The following is a 19969-nucleotide window of genomic DNA, read 5'->3' as shown; positions in this document are numbered from 1 at the left end:
GCCAATCTCCTCAGTCCCCGATGCTGTCTGTTTCAATGGACAACTCCTGCACTGTGAAACAGACTAAGAGGACACATTTCCACACAGACAGCAGCTTGTTGTTTTTGTTCTATGTCAGAAAATTACACAACCAGTCAGCATACATACACATATCTAGGTCATTACCACAGCAGCCAATGCAGATAGTTACATGATGCCTGAACAACCAGTCTGGAGAGACACACCTTCAAAAACACCACTGTGTAATCACTGGTGAACACTTATGAAGCCCGTAGGTGTGATCAACTAGTTTTTGCAAGTAAAAAAAAACCCTGTTGATGTTGGCTTGGGTTTAGAGACGTCATAACGGAAAGCCTGCATTAGAAACTGTGGGGTCTAATGAAAGACTATAGAGCTTGTGTTAACAGAAGATTCTCTGTCAGTGACTGAATTCTTTTTAACGATGGGGGAAAAAAGTGCTGGTAGTTCCAGTTTCCAGTGATGTAGTAGAGCGCAGGTTCTGCCTTCAGAAAAAATCTTGACTGTGAGAATCATGTGTTTGAGTCCAATACACAAAACCTAATGACAATCGCCTCTGCAGCAACTTCCCTTGATGCATTTCATTACGCTCATGAGCACCTAGTTAGTTAAGTCCATGGAGGAAGGTTATGTTAAGGTTCAGGTAAAGCAAGTCACTTGAGTTCCATTTAATTTCATGTCAATGGTTTGTTCATATTTTAATTGCAACAATCAAATTCTGTAAAAATGCATTGTTCACATTTGCCTGTGTAGGCACAATGGCCGTGCCGTTTTATTGCCCTCTGCTGTCACTGCGGGAACAAAAAAAAAAATTCATTCATCTGCTTTGTGTTGACATGAAGAGTGACCGCACAGTCTGTGTCTCTGGTTATCTTTTCTCTCCATGGCCTTATAAATGCATAGTGAGCAGTTTTTAAAAAATATGTAATTCTATTAAATAGGCTACAGTATGTTTCATTATCATTTAAAATGAAAACGAAAATGATGGAAAATAATAGATTATGATGGAATTTTTAAAACCCTGCCGATCATAACCTCTGAAAGACCCTGTGTTGCACTATGGGAAATGTAGGATCTAGTATTTTGGCCCTCCTGATTCTATTTTGGCCATTCTTTTTATTTGGTCTCTTGTGAAACTCTTAACTTTATGGAAGGGCAATACTAAAAACGCTCCACTACTCCATAAAATACAAAATATTTGTCCATAAGAGCGCAGAAAAACTCAATACACAGCACATTAAAGGCTTCTTTGGGTGTTTTGGAAAGGTCTGTGAGTACACTACTGCCAGCAAAATCCAAAAAAACTGCTGTTTGTACTTTTGTTTGCGATAAGAGGTGGTCTGAGTATGTGGAAACCCAATTTGATGCCAAAACAAGTGCCAAAATTACACCGCTCCCATGCCCGCTCTGCATTAACATGTTTGTTTGAGCTTGTTTTTACAGGATTATCTGCAAGTGGAAATCCTGAAAATGGCCGGTAAACAGCATTCATGGACATTATGGTTTTCAACAACACACTGAGGTTTCAATATTAAGGATGAAAAGGACCATAATCTGCTTTTTATCACCACATTACAAATATAGCAGCAATCTTTAACCTGCTGGATGGTTTTGAATTCTTTAGAAACATCCTCCTTCCCTCTATCTATCCTTTAATCCTCCTTTCAAGTCTGTTTTACAGGTTTGGCTGTGATTTGGGGAAAGGCTTTAATAACCTCCTACACCAGGTTGTTTTTAGCGCAGTAACCTATTTTTCATTATTTAGAGGTCAGATAAAATGCCTGGTGTGCTTTATTCTGCTCTACAACTGACCCTCCCTCTCTCTTATTGTGGGTGCAGGCAGTTCACCAAGGAGTCATTTATTGACTTGTATTTAATTAGTCTGCAGTATTCAAATAGCGCATCTGTGCTGCAGTCTGTGGCTGACTTCAGTACACCACCAAAGTTGCCAAAATTTGTTAGTGCGTGCACATGTGTGTGTGTATGCACTTATCTAAATGTGTGTTTGTGTGGAGAAGTGTATAAAAATGCAGGAGAAGGTGCCTGAGCTTTATCAGACTAACAGCTTTTCACACTGGCCTGGTTTTAACAATGCTGAATTTGTGCCCCGTAGCTTCAATAGCAGTTCCACCTCCCTGAGTCTGATACAATCACTACTGCTTTGGCTCAAACAAAAGCCTTATCTGGTTAAAGTTCAGAACAAGCCAGCTAATTCATGGCAACAACCTGCTATTGATACAGATCCATTTAACTTTAAGAGTGGCAGAAACTCTTTGCGGAGTAAAGATACACAGGAAAGTGAAGGCACAGCAGTTCTTGTTTATCACTTCTGAGTAAATAATATGACATTTTCATATCAATAAATGTGTTTCATTACTTTCCTCTATCAAAAAAGAAAACGAAACCATACAGTAAATATAACTAGCAGCTGCTGACATGTTCACCTCTCTGCTATATAGATATGAGAACAGGTTTAACCAACACGGCCAGCCCCATCTGCCTCTTAATTAGCTAATGTGACTAATTCTATGGCAAATAGACCTTTTTCACAGCACTTTGACTTAACACAGGTGTATTTAATAACATTAACGATGGCTGCCTTCCACTTAAAGGAGGAGGGTTTGGTAATGTGTGTATGGCTCACTGGTATAATTTTCTGGGACACAAGACTGAGTTTCTGGTACTCCAGGGGAAAGGACTCCCTCACTGATCTGGCGGTGGTGCCAGCTAGGACAGTGAGGAACCTGGGAGTGACCCTGGATGGCAAACTGTCATTCTCAGCAAACACTGCAGTTGATTCATATCAGGATACAAACCAGGATATCAGGAGGATACATCCCTTCCTCACCAGGGAGGCTGCCTGTGCGCTCATCCAGGCACTTGTAATCTCCTTAGGTTTTCCAACACCATGTGCTGAATCAACATTACTTTATTTCCATCTACATCCCATTTCCAACTGCACAGTGCCAACAGATGCCATGTCTGGCCCAGGTATGTGAAACACACAAACAACCCTGTGGTCCCTCATCTTAGTCAAGGCTCTGTCTTTAAGTGCTTTGTACTGTAGCACTGAACATCTCAGAAGGGATATACAATTGTGAATGGTACCTAACTCTAGCTCTTGCAAATGAAGGTAATGTAATGTTAAGTTAAAGTAAATGAGCCATTATTGTAGTTATTAACTATACCAGTGCTTTTCCTGCTAGGAAAGTCAAAATGTCTGCTGTGAAAAAGGTCTATATTATGCTGCTGCAAGCTTCATAGGAGCATAACATGGCTGAAGAGACAAAGAAAACTGTACAACATTATTTAGCATTTAGCACATTTGAATAAAGTTTAACATGTTAAATTATGTTAGTATCCTTCTGTTTCTTGTTTGTCCCCAGTCTGTCTCTGTCTGTGTTTGTCTGTGTGTGTGTGTGTACGTTGCTGGGCATGGCTCTCCAGACTCCTGCTCTCGCCAAACCAACTGCACTTGTCATACTCCTGCATTCCCTGTAAACTTATCAGACAGTGGTCCCACTCAAACTACTTTCTGTGACAGAACCCACAGCCACCTTTCAACATAAGACAAACTGCAGTGTATTACACACTACCACAGATATCAATCATTTCTTAAAATCTCATTTCATATCTCATGTGAACCTAGCTACCTTATTGTCACTGTGGATTGTACTACAGGTCTTATTTCCCTGAGTTTCTGAAAAGGAGGTGTGACGTGTGTCAAAGTTAGCATGACCCAGAGAGCCTGTATTATGGGAAATGCACCGGGTTCATATAAACCAAGGGCGGCACATCTAATCTACATGGGCCGTGATGCATGCTAATGACAGCTAATGGATGGATGAAACAGACCAGAACTATACTTTGACTCTCAGACGTTTACATCTTCATGTAGATGTGATGAAAATTTAAAATTTTGGTCTCACGTCTTAAATGTGTGAGTGACATTTATGTAAATGTTACAACAGTAATCTTACTAGGTCAGACCTAGAAGCACTTCCCTATCCAAAGTCTGAATCGAACGCCCTCAAACTAATGCTCAGACTACAGTTGGACAAGGTAAAACACGTGCCAAGAGAGATGTAATGTATCTTGTTCACCTTACTAAGAGCTCTCTGTAAATTATCACTGAATTATCATCTTCTTGTCAGCTCAGTTTATAAAAATTATTCCTTTTTTTCCACAGTAAAAGAGGTAAAAAAAAAACACAACACCCTCATACAACCACAGTAGTAATCAGTGAAGCTTTCTCCTGCCTTATACATGTATTTTCAATTTTTCTGCAAGCCTGATGCATGCATGAACGAATGAATATCCAGCAGAACTCTTCATATACAGAATAAGATCAAATGAGGGTCCAACTTAACATCTTGTCATGTAATGCTTATGCACTGTAATGACATTATTAAGTAACCAGCAGAGTTCTACCTAATACGTGAGGAAACTGATGAGGAAATAGATTAGATTCACTATGAAAAGCAGGAGCGTCCCTCATGCTCAAGACATTCATTAATTAATGCTTGAACGGCAAAATTATTTTTCAAATCGCTCACTGATGCGTCCTGTGAAAGAGCAGAAAACACTTTTGTTGCTTTATGTTACTTTGCAGTGTTTCCACAAAACTGTTTTTTCCTCTCATGCATGAGGTGCCAAATATCATCGTCTCTTTGTGTAAACGTCATGTTCTGTCTGGGTAAAACCACAAGGAACTCTTACATACACTATCAGTCACGTATCTCTGAATGAATCAGCTTGACGTTATGGATTCCATGTCATTCAGCTACAGCACCACAATTGCCAGTCGCTAAAAGCTTCTAGACGTTAAGTGTAATTCCAAAGAAGTAGAGTCAGGTTGGGCTCTTCTTAAGTGCCGAAACAGGTACATTTGGTGTCTGGTTTCTTTGGAATTAATAGAAGAACTGAGAGGGAAGTTTACCATGGCTGAACAAAGTAACCAAAGAAACCTAAAGAAACTCAAACTTCTCCAAAAGAAAATGCAAAGAAAAAAAGCACTGCCCACACAGTATTATTGACAGGTGATCTCAGCAAAGTGCAGAGCAGCAACACCACAACAAAGGGAGCTGAGCACAGAAGATGGAGGTGGAACTTGTGGATTGCTATTGGGTAGGATTTACAGGACAGCAGCCCTTGTTTTCTCTGCTTTACAATACACAGTGCATGACATTTAGACAGCCTCTTAGCTGTAGCAGCTCAAGGCACAGGAGCTCTTCTTCACCATGTGAACATACAGAACATTCCAGTGTGAACACATTCAGCCTCTCTGGCTGACAGATCTACAGCTTGGCTCCTCTCAGCCAGCTGAATCACAACCTTGTTCCCGCCAGCGGCCGCAGACATCCTGCCGCTGGTCAGCTGCAAGATTAAATGAAGCTCTGAGTTACCTGGCTGCCCAGTTCGGGTTGATCTAACAGTCCAGACAGGATTAGGTGAATATGCTACCTTAACAGAGCGGGGCAGAAAGCTAAAGTCTGACAGTTTGTGGGCTGCAGAAAGTTGCTCAACCAAGACTCTCCTCTGAATCAGAGCTGACCTCTGGATCAATAGGCCAGAGGGAGAGACGGCATCCCTCAGCCTCCAGAGAGCAAAGGGAGCCAATGGCTGCTCTCTCTGCTAATCTTATCTCTACTGTGCACACATAAACTCACTGTCTGCTATCTATAATAAATCACCCTCCACAGACAAAAAGACTCTATTGGGAAAAGTAACAATGCAGACTAATAATGTTGCCACAACCCTGGAGCACCACTTTTACCTGCTGCTGTCACCAGAGCTTCTTTTAGCTCAGCTGGTGCTGGGCACCTCACTACGAATGTTGTCATTTACATATTTTACACAAGATTGAAATGGCAAAATGCTCCAGCCCAGCTGTTCCTGTGTCTGTGTTGGTACTGATGAAGTAAATTAGCGGGCTAAATCTGGCAGCACAGGGTCCAGGTCCTATAATGAGAGAGCTGAGACTAAATCGGTTGTGGCTGATTGTTGGCTGAGGCTGTTGTGGAGCAGTTGGCGTTTCTCTTATCTGCCTTTAAAAGGCAAACAACTCACTCTGTTTCCCCCTTCTGGCTTGTCCTTATGTGTTTTTGTGTGTCTTTTATTTGTGTGTTTTGCTGACAGATGCTGTAAAAGTGAGAACATTATCACCGTAGCAACTCATGTCAAAGAGGAAAAGAAGAGCGCGCCTATTTCTTTGTCATGCTCTGGTTTTCATGTCACTGTATCAACACACTGACCAACTCACAGCCTGTAAAAAGTTGTTCCACTGGGTAACACAGGGAAAATACACATAATCTGAGAAGATTCATCATATTTTAAAAGCTGACATAAATTAATTTGAGGTTAATTCCACAGATACTATCTGAAAGTGTGACATTATTTAATCCTCTGAATCCTGGGCTGTTTTTCTCTTTTTTATTGGTTTATGGCACAGTCACATGTCTCCAGCTAGGCATACAATTTATTATTATTTGTCATCTTAAAAAAAAAAAGAAAAGACATTGTGAAACTGTTGTACAATTTAAAATAATTTGGGTTTTTATCAACAGGTAGGTCAAGACAGTTAACCCCTTTATAAAAGTGGTAAAGGAAAATGTCAATGTTGGTGACATTTTATGTGTTATGTTTAAAAAAATGTACTATACGGTCACTCCTATTGCTTGCCTTATGTTTTAGCACTACAATTTTAGCACTACTTCCCATCATGCATTGGGTGATGTAAAACAGGAAGAGTAATGTTGCTATGGACTTACTCAGATAACTGTGAGCTACAACTCAGCCCTTTTTTCTTAGCCTATGTATAAGTAATCCACCATTACTGCGATGTCATCTCACCTGTAATGAGTAATGTAATGTAGGCTACGTCAAGGATTTCAGTTCTTAACCACTTTTGCTAAGAGATCCTGTAGTGCTGAAATCTAATAATCAAATGCCATTAAAATAAAGGCTATTATTTATCTTTCAACCATTCAGTCCAGTTTTAATAGATGAATTTTTCTATTCTGTAAAATAGTAAAAAATAAAGGAGTAAAATCCACGGGCAACTGCCCCGATCAATTTTACTTTTATTCATCTCCATTAAACCCTCACGATTTGATGACATTCTCAGCAGCATACTGATGGAGGACCAACCAGGGACCATGTGACTGAGCCAACGTGCAGCCACCACCCTACATATATTTTGCTAGCTGGTACTCTTTTACACTTCCTGGTCAACATTCCAGTTTTACAGTATTGTGTTATCCTTGGAGTTTGTGCTTCCACTGTCACTGTAAATGAGTTTAGCTGAACTGTGTTTAGTTCCCACCGCAGTAAAGATGATGACGCTTAAGAACGCAACATACAGGAAGAGGATGGTGAGGTGCTGCAGACAGCTATGTTGATGTGAAAGGGGAGGACCCTATCAAAATCCTGTCAGTGAGGTTGACAGAGAGAGGACGTTGTGGTGTGTTGGCAATCTGGGCCAATAGGTACAAGCAGTGGATGATGAGAAACCTGGAGACCTTAAAATCTCTGCTGGTTCACTCTAAAGCCAGGATCTCCCCTGGAGAGAAAGACTGGCATGGTGTATGACATAATCATAACATCACATGCAACAGATGACTCTACATCAGTGAAACGGCAAGCATCCTGGACAAGAGACTGAATGAAAAGTGGAAACAGACAGCTGTGTCAAAACAGCTCACAGCATCCACTGGCAAGGGGTCAAAGGTCATCGACCAGAAGTCAATGGATGGCCAGAGAAAGATAAGAAGAAAAAATCCCATACTTAAGTAACAAGATGACAAGTGAGATATCTCTCAGACAACTGAGCAAAATCCATCCACTGAGGAAGACTATGAGATGTTCATGAAAGCTCCAGCAAATATGCAGTCAGGTACTGGACAATATTTGTTTATTTTTTTGTGAAATCTGAGTTAGCTCCCAAACTGACCTAAACCAACTAGTTGATAAACAGATGTAGGGACATTGGTCTCAAAGGTCAGTGGAGAATCTCAGTGTGCTGATTCCAGCAGTGTGTGTAATACCTACATGTGCTAATGGTTAAGAAGAAAAACATAAATTACTTCTTTTTCATAGAGGTTAATGTCCTTTCTTTGAGAGTCCCTCATGATGATCACTGACTTAAGATGAGAGTTTAACCTCCTTTTGAAAAACAACTACATCTACACATATTTACACAACACACATACACACTTGCTCTTTGATGCACAGATGCACAAACATCTTAACTTCCTATCTGAGAGCTGGGAGCAGTTGTAGCCATCAGAAAAGCTAATCAGAAGCCGTGGTTACATTTTGCATGTTGCTGCGCGAGGAGCCATGGAGACGAGACGGAAATAGATACTGGCGCTTAGGAAAAAGCAAACATTAGCAGAGCTGAGAAAATGAAGCTTGATGTATGCCCGAACATGTCGTGCCTGCACCAAAGCACATGCCATGTTGCATAAAGACAATGTATATTCAATTTCCACTGTATTGTATTGTGTCCCTGAAGCACCACCACCACCACCACCCCCACCACCTCCCCAGCTCGAATACTTATATATTCAGGGCATAGTGCTGCTCCCTTTCACTGACTGCTGTGTAGGAGTCAAATTAGAGTGAGCTGATCCAGTGTGGCAGTGCTGTGAAGGCTGGAGAGGAGAAAAGAGCAGAGGAGGAAGAAGGAAAGGCAGGAAAGATGGAGGAGAAGCAAGGGGGGGGGGGGTTTGTGGGAGAAGTGGGCTACATTAATGGATGGAGGATATTACATGGTGGGGATAATGAGAGGGAGGGACAGCTTAATGAGGGGGGTGATAGAGACTGGGTCGCAAAACTAAAGGGTTATATGGAGCACACGCTCTATTACAGAGGGGAGTTGGGGACATCATAATCCCTGTGGCCTTATAAGTAATTACTATGTGATAGAGAGAGAAAATGGTACGACCTATCTACTGTCAGCAGAATTGGAATTAACTCCCTAACGGTTCCCTCATTGCACCACACTTTTATGTGTGTGAGAGTGCATGTTTCCTGTACTCCTATCCTTTTAAGATTTGAGTGGTTGACTTTCAGAGTGAGAGCATTTGTGCATAGTGAGGGAAATTTTCCTCCCAGGCTTAAACATCTATAAAAGAGTTAGTTTAAGGTTAGGAGATGAGTATATGGATATAGGAATATATTAAATGTGTGTTCCCCTCCTCTGTGTGTGGATCATAAGACAGCGGGAGGTCTGGACAGTATATTCTGGGCCTTTAACGCAGCAGGCAGGCTGCTTTTATCTACCCGTCCTACAGATACACACTACCCAAGCCGCTCGCCTTCAGTCTGGTATGAAAACATTCGCTTTGTTAAGATAAACACCAACATTATGTGCCCCTGTGCATCACTCGCTCCTGTACTGCATGCTAACAAGCATTTAGAATTTAAAGTTTGTTCCTGTTTTTTGTTATTAGTTATAGCTGATCTAGCCAGACCTATTTTTGGACCTGCTGAGCAACCAAATATTTCAAAGCCATGCAATGATGTTTAGCTGCAGAGAAGCTCTAACCCTTCAGCTCTCTGTAAACACATGAATATCAGACCCTCATAGAAATTATATAGTATCTGCATCATATTTTCCATATTTCTACTAATTGCAATCTCATTACTACAACTCCTACTCATTTACTTAGTTTAGTGAATTCAAAGTTATTATTATCCTCATACCGTGGGCCATTAAACCATTAAAAATCTAGATAATGAATTATCTGTACCAACTATCATCTTTTATCATTATTTCAGAACAACAGCATTTTGCAGGTGCAGTGGAACAGGTCTTTAGGTCTTTATGATTTCAATACTTTCTGTTTGTTTCTTTCAATTTACTGAAGAATTAAGTAGGATTACAGCCCACTGCAGGGTTACAGCAGCTTATGACAGTGTCTCATTGGGCAAAATGAAATATTCATATATGTGATATATGTGAATATATGCTTTGTGTTGCACTACAAGATGAGACTATGTCATTTATAGTTTATTCATGCACAACAAGCAGTGACATTTCAGACGTTTCATTTATGGTTGAAGGAAAGTAATATTTTTTTTCTTGCACATGATTTATGTTAGACTTGCCATGTATTTGTGTTTGTGAGAAACAAATCTGTTATGGTGAAGTACACTGAAGCAAATGTGCTTGAATTTAAAAGGTAAACAGTGCACCTTTAGTTAGTTAGTTAGTCAATGTTTTGTACCAAGACGAAACAATACAAAGCATGTGCCATCAGTCAATCAAGCGGTTAGTTTGCAGTACTGCTGTCAGTTCAAAATCTCAAAATGTCATTCGCCTTGTCAGGGAGAGATGGCTCATCATCCCGGCAGCACTGACTGACAGACACACCGATGTATCAGTTTCAAACTTCCTCCTAACTTTGACAGGAAGGAGCTGCATCCCCTGTTTGTCTAACGAGTAAACTAGCAGGCTAATATTTCACTAAGGCCAGCATCGAACCACATTGATTTCACATGACCGCGGCACACAATGCATAGCATTTGACTAAAATGGTATTTATCAGTGCGTGTGGAAGGACGTAATCAATGCTTGGTGAAACGAGAAAGGATGAGGGGAGGAAGTAGAGATGAGAAGGGGGGCAATGGAAAGGAAAGTGTGGGGTGAGGAGAGGAGTTGAGGCTCTTCATCTAGAAGAAAATGAATGACGCTACTGTACCTTTAGACTGGAGTCCTGGACAAGAGACCCTCCTCTGCGATTTAGTTACCTGTGAATTCAAGAATACAGCATTAAAACTCTACACCACAAAGAATTATCACCTGACTATTACTAACACTTTTTAGCCCCTTTAAGCTCATTGTTAAGGATCAGTGGCCACCAATTTTAACGTATGTTTCACTTGTAGACTCGACTAAGGCAGAACAAAATGTGTACAAAGCACTGAGTATCAAAATCTGTCAAATAAAGCTGGAAACAAATGTTTCCTCAGATGTTTTATTATTTACTTACTTTCTTTGATCAGAGTGTTTCTCATGTAAATCCGAAGTTTAAGACTATTTCATTTTGACTGTAAGTCTTGTACAGCTGCTGGTGTTACAGCAATAATGAAAAAAGGGTTTTGTAGAAAAAAGTGTTCATATTTCTCAAAGTATATATTTGTAATGGTACAGGAACTAGGGCAATGTACTGCAACCAGTTTTGATTTTTAACAACAGTTTTCAACAAAAACACACAAATGAATAGTTAAAAATATAAAAACCACTGTATGCTACATGCACAGCAACAAAGTTAGCAACTAGCAAACTTAAGAAAGTCAAACATCTAGCAGCTAAACAGCAAATCGTGTAGTGACGCCAAGTGAATGCTAATGTTGTTGTTGCTGTTTGTTTGGTGCATGTATAATTAGGCAATTGTTTGCTTACACATTAGCCATAACAACTGGCTGTGTGTGTGTGTGTGTGTGTGTGTGCGTGTGTGTGCGTGTGTGTGTGTGTGTGTGTGTGTCATCTTGTTTTGGAGTTCATGCCTCCTACCAATATTTGACTCATGCAGGTTTAAAATATAAAACTGTACTTTGCTGCTCAAATTCTATATTAATAGTCAGCTAACTTGACCAAATATCATCGATAAAATTTTTTGTTACAGTTTGCGTATTTTGGGGTTCATGTGTCCCCCCCCCCAGTTTTACTGATGAGGACCACTGCAGCACTTTTATCGTTATGTACTTGCAGGTAAGGTTGACAGTTTCCAACTTTTGAGAAAAGTGTGAAATGTAGAAGAGAGAGAGAATCTCCTTGAGGGAGAAGGGAAGAGAAAGAAATGTCATTCTTCCTCCTGTACGTCCGTGCTCAGCCTGAACCTAGACAGACTCAAGACAGACAAGTGTGGTGAATATTGAATAAGTGACCTTTCAGATAAGGCCTGGATGGTCTTTATATTCCCTGTCATGAGCACTGTAACAATAGATCCATCATCATCAATCATCATTCCACGGGCTGAGGAAGGACTCAACTATGACAAATGCTGTAAACAATGCGGTCATATTCAAACAGGGACCTGAACTCAATTGCCAGTTTATGAGAAACCAAGTTTAAACTAATGAAATCTATTACAACAGCCCTGTTATAAATCTTGCCTACATGATGGTTATAATGTTGTTGTTGTTGTTAAAACGGTTTAAAAAGGTGCTGATTCAACTCAATGGTTATTGAAATCTGTGGTGCTGTAGTTTCTAATATTTTGTCAACCCCATTTATATCAATGAGGATGTACTAAATATCTCCAAAAACTAAATGTTAGCTCCTTCATGAAGGGACTGCATTAGTTTTACAGAGGAGGACATAATAAAATGGCAGCTGTGGTGTGTGTTACTCACTGGCACTTTGTGGTTTATATAGCTAATACTCATGAAACATTGATCTCCATCAGTCTGAAATGTTTAATTGAAATACCATCATGCAGTTCAGGATGGGAAGACCCATTCAGACAACTCCATATTGTTGTTTATCTTCACATTGAAGGTAACATTTGCATGGTATAACACCTCCTCTGGCCTCATGGCTTTGTGTAATATTTTAATTAAAACCACAGCTAGCAATGAAGGTAAAACAAAGTGTCACCTTCCTCTAAAAATAGTTTTAACATTAGCCTGCAGTAACCTTATTACAATGCTAGCTTAACTGACCGTTAGTCTCATCAACTAGCTTAAGTTAGAGTAGAAAACACCAACTTTCTCGACGTTTCCTCCTCCACCGTGTAGCCTCATGTAACGAGTAACGAAATACCGCCGGCTAAAGTACTAGCATTACTTTTCAGTTGAGCCAGGAGTCTTGTAAACCGCTCAAGTGACTACAGACAGCCGTACATCCCCCATTAATGTCCCCTTTCCAGCTTACTTACTTTTCCCGTTTCCCGTCGCCGCTCTCTCTCTCTCTTTCTCTCTCTCTCTTTCTCTCGGTGTGCGCCGTTATCCTTCTCCTTCTTCCTCTCCTCCTCTTTCTGGAAAAGAGAGAGATGGAGAGAGGAGGTGAATCGGATCCAGGCGGAGGAAGATGGGGAGGCAAGGCGCGCTGCTAGAAAAGCTCCCGCCTCACCGGGAGCGCTCAGCGGAGCAGCGGGCTGGTAACACGACAGGGCACCGCTGCTTTACCAAGCCCTGATATATCGCCATTATGTGGGTCAGAGATGAAGTATTCATCTCCGGCTTTCATCGCACAAGTTAAAATTCATCCCTGCGATGGTACGATCCGGAGAGAGATGGAGAGAGCCTGTGTGTTGTGATAACCTATATTTAGTAAAAGGGAGCCCACTGACACTATTTCATGTATGAAGAGGATATGCTATGGATTAAAAGTGGGTCTTTCTGTTGATTTGGAGTTACAGTACCAACACAAATTAGGTATACAAATCCATTAGGAGGACTGATTAATTAAATTAATTAAACCTAAATCTAGATGAAAAAGCTCTATGTTTATATTATTTTGGTATGATAGGTCAGATATGGGCCCACACTGATGGTATGATAGGCTACTATAATAATATGTTTTTACTCAATTATTATTTTTATTCACATCACTCATCTTTTGGTCTCAACAACACATAGTCTGTCAATAGAGATTTTTCACAGCAGACATTTTGATATGTCTGAGCAGAAAAAGCAGGGTTTGGCCTTGGTACACGCTGGCTCACTAGACAGATCCAGTTTCAACTGTGCTTTTCATGCTGTGATAAGACAAAATGTCTGCTTGAAACTACCTTCACATGCACACTTGTTTCCCTGCTATGTCTCCTGGTTTTATTCTTATTGACAAAAATAAATACATGTCAGATAAGAAATCATAGTCTTTCATATCTCTGTATGATTCATACACAGCTGTATGAGCGAATGAACCACAGGATCACAAAAGAGGTGACAGCCAGACATTTCATTTATATGAAAATGAGTGTCTGCCCTTAATAAAAGTCCTCTTACAGAGCCTGCAGAGCCCTCCTGTACAGTACGTTCTCCAGTATGAGCAGTGGGTTTATTGATCAGTATGAAAGACTTTTAAAGGTACACTGGTAAACTAAATTTGCACGTCCAGAGCACATCTGCGAGATGTGTAGATCATCATTACATCATTTATTATCATATTCTTTCCTTTGCTAATAACCTACCTACAAATAATCTCAGTTGTGGATACACCTGTGAAATGAATGAGGTGCTCGTGTGCAACAGTATCCTGGTTTCTATTGATACTCCATCCTGCAGCCTTCAGGTTTTTCAAATCTTGCAAAAACGCCTAACCAGGTTTCTGAAACCAGTTTGTGATGTTTTACATGTACAAAACATATTAACATTCAGGGATAATCCAAAAAAATCAGATCTTAACCAGGTTACTAACATGAGTCTTCATTTTGCTCATAGATTAGTCTGAGTGAAGTCTGACCGTTTCACAAAAATAAAGACTGACCAATTATAAGCCAAAAACATTAGACACCTTATCCCCAGGCTAACTCAGGTCTAAGACCAATGTTACCATGGTAACATGGTAATCAGTGAAACTTGTGCTGAGCAGTAGCACCCAACAAAAACACAACAAAAAAAGGAAAACATGGCTCATAATTTGTGGTTTGCTATCATTGTTATGGAGAGAGCAATGAGAGGGGAAAGAGTTTTTAGAGATTGCAGAGTTTTTTTTTCCAATTCACATTTTTGTTTCACTTTTGATTACTCTTCGCTGAATTTCCCAAGAAAAACGTCCTCGTACCTTTTGAATGGTCAGCCATTTTTTTATATTGAAAACAATCTTAATTTACCCAGAATTCACTGTACCACAACCCGGCTTAAGATAGTCAAGAACTAAACTGCTTTGTTCAATGAATGAATTTAGACGTCTATCTAAAGTCATAGTCAAAGTCTGTCTTTGTGAAACCGGCTCCTGCGAAGATTAAGTAAGTCTTCTTTAACACTTCATTTACAGCATTACAAAAGTAATGTTTCTAAGTGTTACACAAAGGCAGCTCAACCTGCTTGAGGTTCTTGAAGATGTAGCACCTCTCATCCAGAAGGCTTCTTCAGTTCAAACTGAGGGGTGGGGAGGGATGTCAAGACTGTATTGTAAGAGGCTGATAAGTGGTGTTGTAGACCACCTCCTCTGTTTCGTCATGGTTGTTCCAGTTTGACGTAGATAGGTTCTTTCACTCCTCTTACAAACCACTGGTCCTCTCTGGCTAAAATGTGAAATTACTGTCCTGGAATTAGTGTCCCTTGTCCTGCAGGTGTAGGTGGACTGCTGAGTCCTGACTTGAAGAGCTGGCTCTCGTGTGCATGTGAAGCGGTTGTTTTGTTTCCCCAATGTACAAGCCTGTGCATTCCTCGCTGCACTGAACTGTGTACGCTACAGTGGTTTGCTTATGTCTGGATGTTTTGTCCTCAGGGCAGAGAAGCTTCTGCCTCAGTGTTACTGGGCGTGAAGCATACAGGGATGCGGTGTTTGTTTGAGATCCTTGTTTTTTTTTTCCGCCCACTTACAATGCAGTCTTGATAGCCTTCCCCAGGCAGCTTAACACCCAATCACACCAGGACTCATTTAACGACTCACATAATGAAGGGTCTTGATGGCAATATGGTGGAATCTCTGTTTAAAAGGGACTGAAGTCTTAAGAACTCAAGCGAGGCCACTTGCCTTCGTACAGCACTTGAAGCACTGGAAATACTATGACCTGGAGGAATGAGAATCTTCACAGACAGACAAAAGCAATGATTAATAAATGTGCAAGGCCAACACATTTCATTACAAGTTGGTCAGATTGTGCTGTGTTCAGTAACAATCACCACCAAGGACCACATTACTGACACATTACTCAAAGCCACAGCCAAAATCCAGAAGTGACATATTTTGTAAAGACTTAAATTAAAGGTCCCATATTGTATAAAAGTAGAGTTCCGTGTCTTTTCTGATTTTAGATCAGGTCTAGGTTCTATATTAATGCTGTGAAAGTATCAAAGCGCTCAGTCCACAGAGAAATGCACACAACCTGTATTCAGAAACTGAGCCTTAAAACGAGTCATCAGGACTTCTGTAAAGCAGAAGCAGTCACCGCTCTCAGCCACGCCCCAAGCCCCACCCACCTGGACCCACCATCCAACCTTGCAAGACTTGGTTTCCTGAAATCTGCTATAGGTTCAGGCTCACCGACATGGTTCGAATTACGGGGGAGCTAAGGGGAGATCTGCTCCCCTGAAAAGGACACAAGCTCCCTTGAAAGCCTCCCCTGAGATGTTTAGTGGGAGCTCTAAAAAACTGTTCACTTTTGTGTTATAGATTATACTTTATTTTTCCATACATTAAGGTTCCTGAAATACAAATAATAATTTAAATATGTCAGTGTTGTGTGTTTGTTTGACTCATTACATACCATTTTCTGATCATCTATCTCCATTAATTACACAATTCTGTGTCTACTCTTGCTGCGGCCATCCATGCGTGGCAGCGCTGCAATCAGATCCCTAGATTTACGTAGCCACTTGAACTCTTCATCACTGAGTTGGCACGGTATTTGAATGGACTCGTTAATTACAAATACAAACAGTGTTTTTGTTCAGTGTTTTGGGGCGGTTTATGGATAGTCAGAATGTCAAAACAGAAACCAAGCCTCGGACAATTTGGATTGTGAGAGAGACGAGTGAGAGAAGCCTGGAGGTGTAAAACTACATTGAGATGGTTTTTGGTTCTTAAAACCATAAATATATTTTCTTATTGATCAACACTTCAAAACACTGGAAAAGAGGAAAATATGGGACCTTTAAGACCAGAATGTTTGAAGTGTTTTACCATATAAAAATACTATGCTATAGAAATGTGTAATTCTTGGGTGAAAATAGCATGTAAAATTTGCAAGACTGTGGACAGATTTTTCCGGCTCAATAGCGTCACAAGCTACAGTCACAAAACATTACAGCTGCGTAGTTGAGCTCAAAATGCAAACCGAGTTCAAAGGGGGGGTGTGGTCTGACCCATGAGCGCTGTTCTCATGTAATAATGTATTAATGACTTCTCACTACTCATGGGTGCTGTGATCCTGTCTCCAGTGTTAATCTTGTGACAGCGGTGACAGTGATTAATAATCAGCCTAAAAAGGCATAAAGTTAAGTTTTCTACACTTTGTCCAACTTCAAACCCTTTTTCTCAACTTCACTGTTTCTGTAATTACTGCTCTGTGCCTTTTGAGTAATGGCCACTATCATCCCCATACACATCATCCGAGTCCAGAAGCTGCACTGTGTCAGTTAGGCTCTGTGATTTTGTCTGATAGACAGTCCAGCTTTTGTGTTACTGTCAGTGCCTTATTTTCTCTGCCTGGGTCATTTTTTTTGTCTCCTCTCTGTGCTTCCACATCCTCTTGCCTCCTGCCCCCCCCCCCCCCCCGCTAGTTTTTAAAAGCCAGACAGTGGGAATATGGCCCAGAAATCCAGCTCTGAAGATGGGTACCAACTTGCTGTCAGCACTGCTTTCTGCCCTCCAGGGACCTAGCCTGATTACAGCACCATCATTCTCGTTCTTTTAGTCCTGGACACACACACACACACACACACACACACACACACACACACAGTTGTGGCGCTGCTCTCCCGATGAACATCTGTACTTTACAGCTCATTGAATATGCCTTTTCAACTGCATTATTATTTTCTTAGAGCCTTGAATTTGTGTGGCTTCCTGTCACTACATTCTGGCTTCTCTGAATGCGAGCCTGAGACGGACATAAATGCGGAGATATTGTTGTCGATGACAGCTAGCCAGTCACATAATTTGCCTGTCGACATGTCACTCTCTATCCCTGATGTTTCCATTGGAGCAGAACACAGGTCCTGGTGAGAGGAATCCACTGCTACATCTATAATTCAACTGAGACTCAAACTGTCTACAGCCAGCAGTTTTTACTTGGCAAAACTTGCATCTTATAGTACTTGGCACAGATATGAATTCTGCAAGGAACTGTTACTCCGGGGTTTGTTTCATACCAGGTCGACGGGAGCAGTAATGGAGGCTAGGTGTTTTTTTTTCAGATTGTGCAAATCAATTCCTAAACCTTCAACATCAGAAAAGAGTCTAGAGTCTACGCTCTATTGGTCAACTGACCTGTTGAAATGATGAGCTCTAAAGAGAAAAAACTATGTGACAAATCATTGGCTCCAGTGCTGACACTTTAGCAAAACACTCTAGTGATGGTCAGTTCTGGAAAAACTGTCTGGATCAAATCAGTTCCACCGTTATGACTGGTGTGTTTCACTAACTACTTCATCTCCATCAGGTTAGACTGCTGTAACGCTCAACTTACAGGATTATCCAAACAATCAGTTGGACGGCTCCAGCTCATTCATAATGCAGCAGACAGAGTCCTTACACCTCCAGGAAATGTACACGACTCCCGGTACAATACAGACTCACCTTCAAAATCCTTCTAATAGTCCATAAAGCACTTAATGGTTTGGCTCCTAATTACATCTCTGACTTGCTCACTTATTATAACCCTATCAGGCCTCTCAGGTCAGCAGGCAGTGGTCCACAAGCTGTACCCGGAATTGGATCCAAGTCTTGTGAGGGTGCTTTCAGTTACTGTGGTCCTGCCCTAAGGAACAAGCTGCCTGCTGACCTGAGGTCCATCACAAGTCTTTCCACATTCAAAAGCAAACACAGAACGTTCCTATTCTCTCGGGCTTATGGTTAATTACTGTTTGTGCGCTTGCATATGTGTGTGTATGTGTGTGTGTGTGTGTGTGTGTGTGTGTGTGTGTGTGTGCCTTGCATATGTGTGTGGTTGTGTGTGTGTAGCTGTACAGCACTTGTCTATTGTTACATGTTTGTTACATGTGCAGCAGTGGTTTCAGTTTGGTTGTGTTGATGTTTTGGGGTTTTAAGTGTTGTGTATGCCTTTTTTTTATATTCTCTCTTTCCATGTAAAGCACATTGAGTTTACTTGTAATGAAATGTGCATGTAAATAAACTTGCTATTGCCAATTGACAACATGACAATGCTCCCATGCACAAAGCCAGGACCATGAAGAAAGAAGTTTGGTATAAAGTGACCGGCCTGCACAGAGCCCTGACCTTGACCCCATCCAACACCTTCGGGATGAACTGTAATACCAACTGTGAGCCGGGTCTTATCACCCAGCATCAGTGTTGGACCTTGCTATAATGCTCATGTGGAGTAAATCCCTGCAGCCAGGTGGAAAGCCTGAAAACAGGAGGGTAGAGGCTGTTATAGTTGCGCCCCAGGCAAAGAATTCCACCCCACACACAGGCCATCGGTAGATAGTTTACTGATGTTTCCTAAACGCCTCGCATGCATTGCAATCAGTAGAGGGCAGCTATAGCGCACATCATCAGGGGCCCAACGTAAGCCCCTGTTCCACTTGTCAAGATATCTGCTGAGACCCACTAACATCAAGCTTTTGCGAGCATTCACACCCGGGTCAAATGACTCTGCAGTAGAAGCAGGTATTTATCAGCTCCAATCGGCATTGATGTAAAAACAACACCTGGGTGAACATGATAATGTTCGTCCCTTTTCCCATTGTGACGTTTTTCAGATCACAGACACCGTAAACAGACCTGTCACCTGTCCAGCACGCTGCTGTTAAACCAGAAACGCCGCGGCTACACTGCACTTGAAGATGAAAGAGTGAGCGCAGCTCCGAAATAGGTTTTAAAAACACACAATCACGGATCGAGGCATCTCACACGGAGGCTCCGACACTTTTACAAGAGCTACAACCCGTGGATGACGTGACAGATCCGTTTTACAAGTTTGCACAGCACCTAGCAGCTCTCTGTCTCTCCACTGCATCTGTGTGTGTGCTCTGTAAGTGCATGTGATGACATCCTTTCTTGCAGTGTGTGTCCTCGGTCCGATCATGGCATGGCAGTGGAAAAGGGGTTAATTGGCTTTTATTAGCTTTTATTAGTTGGGGGGGG

The 19969-nt window shown here is 41.2% G+C and overlaps 1 protein-coding gene across 4 annotated transcripts in view; it reads right to left on the bottom strand.

The window, feature by feature from the left end:
- klhdc8a (kelch domain containing 8A) overlaps positions 1-19969 on the bottom strand; it is a 64494-nt gene that overhangs the window by 27362 nt on the left and 17163 nt on the right. Inside the window, exons 2-3 of one of the 4 annotated variants that reach the window (XM_056363532.1) lie at positions 12906-13004; positions 10725-10773 (exon numbers count right to left, since the gene is read on the bottom strand). The gene's annotated coding sequence lies outside the window, so the exon portion shown is untranslated. Of the gene's footprint in view, positions 1-10724; positions 10774-12735; positions 12862-12905; positions 13261-19969 lie in introns of those variants that run through there. The other 3 variants (XM_056363523.1, XM_056363551.1, XM_056363541.1) reach the window with 3 other exon arrangements.

The sequence above is a fragment of the Seriola aureovittata genome, chromosome 2, assembly GCF_021018895.1.
Source record: "Seriola aureovittata isolate HTS-2021-v1 ecotype China chromosome 2, ASM2101889v1, whole genome shotgun sequence".
In the NCBI taxonomy this organism is placed as follows: domain Eukaryota; kingdom Metazoa; phylum Chordata; class Actinopteri; order Carangiformes; family Carangidae; genus Seriola; species Seriola aureovittata.
This window is presented reverse-complemented; position numbering and strand designations above follow the sequence as displayed.